This window comes from Tamandua tetradactyla, chromosome 11 (genome assembly GCF_023851605.1).
Source record: "Tamandua tetradactyla isolate mTamTet1 chromosome 11, mTamTet1.pri, whole genome shotgun sequence".
NCBI classification, from domain to species: Eukaryota; Metazoa; Chordata; class Mammalia; order Pilosa; family Myrmecophagidae; genus Tamandua; species Tamandua tetradactyla.
The window spans coordinates 14,607,576-14,617,068 of record NC_135337.1 but is presented as its reverse complement, the minus strand read 5'-3'; positions in this window follow the sequence as shown (position 1 = coordinate 14,617,068).

The following is a 9,493-nucleotide window of genomic DNA, read 5'->3' as shown; positions in this document are numbered from 1 at the left end:
TCCTAACATTTGACTATGAAGGAAAGATCAAATTGGAGCTTAAGGGTCTCCCAAATGCTATCAGTCTAGAGTCACTTACTGCTCAACTAAGCAACCCTTCCTCATCCACTATAGATGTGCCCTCAGTGGAAAGAAACTTTTGAACAAACATTATGACTTCTGGTAGAAAAGCATATCAACCATATTTCCATAGAAATTTGAAAATAGGTAACAAGAACTAGTGATAAGAGAGATCAAATTTTAGAATTAAAAGAGGTACCTCAGCAGATAATTTGTATCTTTCCTTTCCTTGAATGCCTTTATTCTTCCATCAGGCAGACCAGCATTCAAGACAATTGAATGTCAGAACTTCGATTATCAATAATGCCCTTTTACCTTTTAGCCACAGGTCTAAAGAAAGAGGATATGTTTTTACTGCCATATTTCCTTTGCAATGAGATAAAAAAAAACAACTTTTACTTGACTGGGAATGTTGTAATTCAAACGCCTTTGTCACTCTTTTATAATCATTCCTCAATAATTTCATGTCTAGTTTGGTTTTAGGCAAAAAAAAATTAAGGAAAGTGTATGATTTAATTTTCTTAGAATGCATGCTTTTCCAAACAACCCAGTATAGGGATGTTTACCAAAATTGAATGATGTATAGAAAAAAATGTCATGGATTCCTGATGTTGATTTAAATTATTGTAATTATAACATTTCCTAAATGAGTAGTAGATATCTTTTCACTTCCCAAGCCTGCCCATGCCAAAAAAAAAAGTAGTAAAAAATTAGATATCTTGTAACTTTTATATAACTGTAAAACAATATAAATTTATAAATTAAATACAACATAATATCACAAAGAAGTGCTTTAAATTAGCAACAATAATTGAATGCTCATTCATTCAACACCTATGGATATCAACATCCAGCCATCAGATAGGGAAAGAATGAGAGAATCACATGCAAAAGGTTTTTATGGCCCAGGCCTCGAAATGACATATATTCCACAGCCTGTAACTCAGCCCTACAGCAACACCTAACTGTAAGAAGGGCTGGAAAATTTAGTTTGTGTGCCTGGGAAAAAGAGAAAACAGATTGGGTGATGACCTAGTATTCTGTACCAGAGTCCATCCATTTTGTCCCCAAATAAATATTTCACCTATCTTCCCAAACAAATAACACACTTACACCTCCTCAATGGAAATCACCTAAAGTCCCACCCTGTGATTGCATTGATTTCAAAATCCAGGATCTAGATAATGCACAGGCTTCTCCATCAAGTCCAGATATACTTCCTCATCATCTGTGACCAATGATTCTGAACTGGGATTGATTTTGTTCCCTAAGGCACATTTGGCAATATCTGGAGACATTTTTGATCATCACTACTGAGGGATTGCTGCTGGTATCTAATAGGTAGAGGCCAAAGACACTTTAAACATCCTACAATGCAAAGGATATCCCCCCATAACAAAAAATTGTATTGTCCAAAATGTCTGGGCTAAGACTGAGAAACCCTACTGTGACCTACGAACTCATAAGACATCTCCTCCAACTCATATCCAATATATACTGATGGAGCAAATACACTGAAGTAAATACTGCCATATGGGAAAGGTGAGAAAGAGAGGCACTGGCCCACCACAACCATGAAATTTTGCCTTGAGGCTTCATATTGGCCCTGAGCTGGCAGTGGGGGAAGTTACTTGGCAAGACCTGTTTCTATTCTCTGGAAGAAAACGCCTTTGTCCATTAATCCTCTGTGGTTACTAGTTCTGTTGTCTGGAAATTATTTTCTCTATATCCAACATTCGAAGTTAGTGATGGGAAAATTGACCTCTGTAATGAGATACATTATTACATGAATCATGTAATAATACAGATTCACGATTTCTTTAGCAATACAGTCCCTCAAAAGTCGAAAAGTCTTCTAGTCAATTCCATGTACTAGCAACTCTAAAGTTCTTTCCTGGAGATAATTCTCAACACTGATTTATGTCTTTGCTTCTTCACCAACTACACCTCTCCTCCTCTCAATTTAAAGTGGTTTAAGTGTGAAGGCCACATCCGAATTCTGATCTTTGCTGCAGGGCTTTGTCTTAATTGGCCCTCATTGCTCAAAAGTTTTTCAATTTTATTTCCTATTCTGTGTGGTATAGAGCAGTAAGTTTTTTCAACCCCTTGATGTGCCAAATTCCTGGACTCCCTATATTCCTTTCTAGTCATGCTTGCAAACCTGACAATTATTGTATGAGCTCGTATTGTTCTTCTAAAATCTTGCTAAAGGGGCCACGGTGGCTCAGCAGGCAAGAATGCTTGCCTGCGATGCTAGAGGACCTAGGTTCGATTCTGGTGCCTGCTCACGTAAAAAAAAAAAAAAAAAAAAAAAACTTACTAAATTCAGCCAGTAACAACTATACATACTCTACTGACATTCTATTTTCCAACCTTTTGTAGAGTTATGGGTTTGGTAAGCCTCTTATTTCTCTTCCAGATTATCGCAAGCAACTTTTTCCCCATATGTTTTGCCATGGACTCCCATTTTCCAATCTCTGGTAACAATTTTCTTCTTGCCTACTTTCTGACTAGTTTTAGAGTTTTACAATAACACCCTACTTCGGTGTCGATTTCTGTATTAGTTAGGCTAACATTAGCTGTTGTGACAAAAATACCTCAAAAGGTCAGTGGCTTAACACAGTAAAGTCATTTCTTACTCACGTAACAGTTCAGTGAAGGTGTTCCTGGTCAGGAGGGAAGGAGTGAGAGGTCATCCTTTGCCACACAGTCACCTGGGGACCCAGGTTTATGGAGGTTCTATCATCGTCAACATGCAACTTCCAAGGATTTCCCTAACTTAAAAATCCAAACAGCAGATGCTGGAAGAAAGGGAAAATAACATGTGGAAAGTTTCTGTGGCCAGGCCTGGAATTGGGGCAGATTGTTTTCATTCACATTCCATTGGCCAGTGGGATTTAAGTAAATGTGGAGGGTATATCTTCTAGAAGTGTCCTTGAAGGGAGGGAACATGCCTTTCTTCCTTCCATATTCCTGCATTGGCTGGAATTAAGAAATGGTTACTGGAGCTTGTGAACCCCATATGTTAAGGATGGTAGAGCAACAGAGCCTACATCCCTGGTGATCATAAAGCTCCCATATCCACCTCGACTGCTTACCCCCTAACTTCTTTTAACTTAGAAAGAAACAAGCTTCTGTCACATTGAAGCCACTGTTGTTCTGCGTTTTATTTTATTTGTAGCTGAACCTAACATAACATACTTAACTATTCTTTGTTTTGTGTTACTTTTGCTCCCTCTGCCCCATCTCATTGGAGACCTCTAACACTCCCTTCTAAAAGTAGAGGGCACTATAATAACTGTCACATCTCTGTTAGCAAGTAGTCACACCACAGGTCTAGAAGCTCTGTTGCATTACATGAGAAGCACACTTAGGATTGGCTAAATTCAGATCATTTCAAGAAATATTTATTGACTACCCACTAATGCTAGGTTCTGGGTTAGATACAAAAGATTTTTTTTTAAGTGATTAAGCAAACCACCTCTGCCTTTAAGCAACTTTCATTATAGATACTGAGAAAGATAATTTGATCGGCTACTGCAACTTCCATTCCACCATCCTGTTTGAAGAAATTGGAAAGATTAAAATTGCATTTTCAGACTCCCTAGCTACTCAAGTTCTAGGTACAAATAAGGTTTTGTCAAATAGAAAAGATACAAATTAAATAAAGCCATCTTCTTGATGCTGAGACCACTGGCAAGCAAGGTTCAATGACATGTTTGTGGCATTCAGACTTCTCATATTGGCTTCATGGATGTACGAGCCAGTTATGATCACAGCAGCAAGAACAGTCTTCTATTGTCAGCTTCCCATCCCAGCTACATTGTCTTAATACAAGAGAATTTTATTCCTCACTAACCAAAAGTTCGTGCAGGTGTGGACATTTGCTTTCCATGTGCAAATCCCAGAGATCTGTGCTGCTTCAATATTGTGGCTGCTACATCTTAGCCCAAGTCCTCCTGATGTGGAAAGGGAAGAGATAGTCTAGAGAACTGCTCAAAGGCTTTTCACTGTCTCATCCTGGAAGTACATGTCACTACTGTTGACATTCTGTTGGCTAGAACTAGTCACTTGGCCCCACCTAACTGCAAGGGGACTGAGAAATATAAATTCTCAGATGCCCAGGAAGGAAAGGAGGAGCAGATATTGATGAGCGCTAGCTATGTTTATCACAGATGATGCAACTTTTGAATTCAATAATTCAGAGGCAGCCTTCTGACTAACTTCTACTCTTCCAGCCCTCGCAAGAATTTCAGAAATATCATATTGTCTGAATGAAATTTTGGAATTTTTTTGAAATATCTAAAGTGGTTTCTCTAGGAAACAGTGAACTGTGACTGAATAGATGTTTGCTGGTAGCTTCCTGTCCCCCTACTTCCATCCATTCTTCACCCTTTTCTGCCCTGCTCCATGCTACAGGACACTATCCTATGAAATGCATCCTCCAGTCTCCTTTATTCCCTGGATTTAGTTGGTTTTGATGCATGGAAGTCATCAGCAGGAGAATAGAAGGTAGGAGGAGAGAGAGATTTAGAATATTTTATTCCCTCCTTTTTCCCTTTCCCCACCAGACTGTGGATCTTTTACACTGAATTCAGCTCTGTAAACAGACCTTTCATTGAATTTTATTCATTTAAATACTTTGAGTTACGTCTGTTTTCTGCCCAGACCCTGACTTATACACGGTGTTTAGTAATCAAAGTATGAGTCAAAGAAAGAATAATAGGAGGCCTCAGTCAAGATGGCAAAGTCATATATTTTAGGACTCCATCACCCCACAGAAGCTTTAAACAATCAGAAACAATCAGCAGAAACATCTTTCTCAAGGCTACAAAAAACAGGTAAAGGACTGGAGGAACAGGGCCATTGCCAAATCAAGAAAAAGCCTTCTTCAAGTAGGATCTCCTAGGGCCCTGGTTAGCCCTTCCCCTACCCACATGGACCTGGCATGGAACTAGCCCAAACTTCCAGTGTGGATTGCTGGTCTTCGTTCCAGAGGGAGCAGAGTGGCCTCTGGGAGCATGTATGTCTGGCCCAATCTATCTGGTAGTGGCCTGAGGGACTCATTATCCCAGTACTTGCCCTGTGTGTAGAAGACAGCTCATAAAGCTCTTCTACAGAAGTTGTGGGAGAGCAGTCAAGCTGTGTGGCCTAGAGCAAGGGATTGCTGGCTATAGGACTTACATTAAAGTGTCCAGGACCATGAGGAAACTTTCCTAGGTAAGAGAGGACATCTGTAAACATGTAAACAGGAGAATTACTAGGGCCATGAGCACATGCCCCAAACAAGAGGTTGCACAGAATGGATTAGGGAGGTCCCTGCACTTTGACCTGGGGCTATTCACATACAACCCATTTTATGGATAAGTCCTGAAGGAGAGTACTTGCACAGGTCAATTTGCAAAGACTGGAAAATTATTTCCTTTTTCAACTTTCCTTTTTTTTTTTTCTGTTATCTCCTGGTGTTCAAGGAAAATTTGGTCATAACATTAGCTGGATACAATCCTAAGGAACAGGTGCCTCAGGGCCTAAATTTCATCGATAACACATTAAAATATCAAAATGTCCAGGTTTCAACAAAAGGATACAATTAAGAAAAAAAAAAAACAGGAGGTAATGTCCTAGGCATTAGAAACCATAAACAAGGAAGACCAGACCTGGAACATACCAGACAAAGACTTTTTTAAAAAATGGTACTAAATATGCTCAAAGAGCTAAAGGAAAACATGGAAAAGGAACTAAATGAAATCAGAAAAAAAGTAGATGAACACACAAAGAATATCAATAGAGAGATAGAAATTATGAAAAGAGCTGAAGATCACAGCAACAGAAATTTAAAAATTCTCTACAGGGATTCAAAGCAGATTAGGGTTAGAAGAAGGAACAATCAATGAACCTGAAGATAAGACAATTGAAATCATTCAGTCTGAGAAGCAGAAAAGAAGACAGAAGAAAGGAAAGTGAACAAAGTCTGAGGAACTGTGGAATATCATGAAAGGTACCAATATGCACATTGTGGGGGTTCCAGAAGAACAAAAAGAGAAAGGGGCAGAGAGAATGTTCAAGGAAATGACGATGGAAAACTTCCCAAATTTAACAAAAGATGTGAATATACTAATCCAAGGTGCTCAATGAACTCCAAATAGGATTAACCCAAATAGACCCACACAGCAGCATTTTATAATCACTGTCAAATGCCAAAGATAAGGGGAGAATTCTGAAAGCTTCAAGAGAGGAGCAACATGTCACGTACAAAGAAGCCTCAATAAGAATTAATGCGAATTTCTCACTGGAAACCATGGAGGCAAGATGGCAGTTGGATGACATATTTAAAGTGATGAAAGCAAGAAATTGCCACCCAAGATTTCTATATCCAGCAAAACTGTCTGTTTTCATTTGCTAATGCTGCTGGAATACAATAAACCAGAAATGGGTTGACTTTTATAACTTGTATTAAATTACAGGTTTATAATTTTAAGTCCACAAAAATGTTCAAACAAAGGCATCCAGAGAAAGATACCTTGACCCCAAAGAAAGGCCGATATCTGTCACAAAGGAAGGCACATGGCTGGTGTCTGCATCCTCTCCCAGTTTCTGGTTTCAAACAGCTTTCTCAGCCCCTGTGGTTCCTTCTGGCTTCTAGCTTGCTTAGCATCTCATGGGAAGGCATATGGCAACACCTGTTGGGTTCTGCATCTCCAAATGCCCATGTCTAGGAATCTGTTCTCTCTGTCTGCACTCCAAGCATCTCCTTTGGCACTCCAAGCATCTCCAAATGTTTGTATCTATGTTGCTTCTGAAGTAACTGTCCTTTTCCAAAATGCATCCCTTTTAAAGGACTCTGGTAAAGTAATCAAGTCCCACCTTGAATGGGTGGAACCACATCTCCATCTATCAAAAGGTTATACCAACAATTGTCATGTAACATCTCCATGGAAGTAATCTAATCAAAAGGTCACAACCACAATTGGTTGTTGTCACATCTCCATGAAAACAATCCAATCAAAAGTATCCACCCTTTTGTTTTAATACTGAATCAAGGTTAGAAGAAACATGGCTGCCCCCGCATGATTGGCTCAGGAAAAAGGACATGGCTTTGCTGGGGCACACAACAGCTTCAAACTGGCACATTGTCTTTCAAGACTGAGGAAAAGATGAAGACAATTCCAGGTAAACAAAGGGGCAAGGGATCTGTCACCATTAGATTGGCCTTATAAGAGATGCTAAACAGAGTTTTGCAAGTTGAAAGGAAAGGACAATTAGCTACAGACCAAAGTTGCATGAAGAAACAAAGATCTCCAGTGAGGCTAATGCCATGAGTAAATATAAATACTGATACTTTTGTATTTTTGGTCTGTAAATCCTGTTTTTACTTTCTACAAAAATTTAAAATACATAATGCATTTAAGGCAAATGGATTAAACATCATGTTAAATCAGTGGGTTGCACTCATGACATATAAATAAGTAATTTGTGACAAGAATTACATTAAGGCAAGGGGATAGAGGGGCATAGGAACATAGCTTGTGTATATTACTGAAGTTAAGTTGGCATCAAAGCAAACAATATTGTTATAGATTTAGGGTATTAAATTTAAGCTTCATGGTAGTCACAAAGATAATAGACAATATGCAAGCTCAGAGAGGCAGAAATCAGTATGCAGGTTGCCAGGCCAGTAAGCAGGGGAAATGGGGAATTAATGCATAACGGCTGTAGGGTTACAGTTTGGGAAAATGGTAAAGTTTTATAATGGAAGGTGGTGAGGGTACTGCAACATTGTCAATGTGATTAATTCCACTAAATGCTGTGCTTGGGCGTGGTAGAATTAGGAAAGTTTATGTTATATATGTGTTCCACAATTAAAAAAAAAAAAAAAGAAAGAGCAACTAAACAGACAATGACAGTTAAATGCAATACATGATCCTGGACAGGATCTAACAAAGGAGGAGAAAAAGCTCAAAAGGACATTACTGGGAACATATGAAAAATATGTAAAGATGTATATACACTGTAAATTTTATTTTAATGTTAAATTTCTTGAATTTAATAACTGCCCTTAAGGTGGTTACGTAAGTGAATATCCATGGTCCTAGGAAATGTGCTTGACAGATTCAATTGTCTAAGGGGCATGGTGTATACAACCAACACTTAAATGTTCAGAAAATGGATGGATGGATAGACAGCATGATGCAGCAAATACAGCAAAAACTTAAAATAGGTGAATATTTGGGTTTTGTTGGGGGGAGTAGGGTATCCTAGAATTCTCTCTACGGGGTTTGTATTATTTTTGTAACTATCTTGTAAGTTTGAATGTTTTTCAAGATAAAAAGTATAAAAAGAAAACAGAGAGTAACAGCCTCCTTTCCTCCAGTTTTACTGCAGCAAGGACCATTATGAAAAGCAAATCTGATGTGGTGGTTTGAAGCTGTATGTGCCCCAGGAAAACATATTCTTACCAATTGCAATTAGGACTTTTTTATGAGGTTACTTCAGGTAAGGTGTGATTTTAATCCTATTATTGGAGTCCTTTATAAGTGGAATGAAAAGCAGACACAGGGAAAGAAAACTACAGAGGGAGTAACCAGAAGCTGAACATCAACGGAACCCAGAAGACAAGAGACCAGGAGATGTCGCCACGTACCTTGACATATGAAAAGCTAAGGACCAAGGATTGCTGGCGGTCAGCATCAGAACACAGCCTTCAGGAAGAAAGCATCATCTTGATGGTGCCTTGATTTCGACTTTCTTTTAGCCTCAAAACTGTGAGCTATTGAATTCCCGCTGTTTAATCTGACCCATTTCACAGTATTTGCTTGATCAGTCAAAGGAAATGAAAATGTCTGAATATATCATTCCTCTGCTTTACAACTTCATCGGCTCCCTGTCATGCCCCTAACACCACTCTGCACTGTAGGTTGCAGCCAAACTTGAGCTACTTTCAGTTCCTTCTGCAGCCAAGTCTCCCTTCCTCTGAGTCTTGGCCCATTCTTCCTGGAAACTGCTCCCCACCCCCACTCTCGTCAGTCAGGCCTCAGCTCAAATGCCACTTAGCCAGAGAGCCTTCCATAACTACTAATTCTGGTCTGTTGTTCTTAATATGTTCCATGGAAGCCTCTATTCACCATCATATAGAGATAGTATCAACATTACACTGTATTTCAATTACCTGCTTACTCATATGTGTCCTCCAATAAACTGTAAGATCTAGAAGGACAGATTGCACCTCTGATCTCCAATACCTAGTAAGGTGCTTGGCCCACCTTACTATGAGCACTCAACAAATATTGGTTAGTTCCTGGAATGTTACTGAAAAAACCTGAGCCTTCCTCCTCTAACTATTGTTCTCTCTCTTTTCATTCACTGACAAAAATCAGAAAAAAATGATTTTCAGTCACCCACTCTTCTTTACCATCTTCTATTCACTTCCCAGATC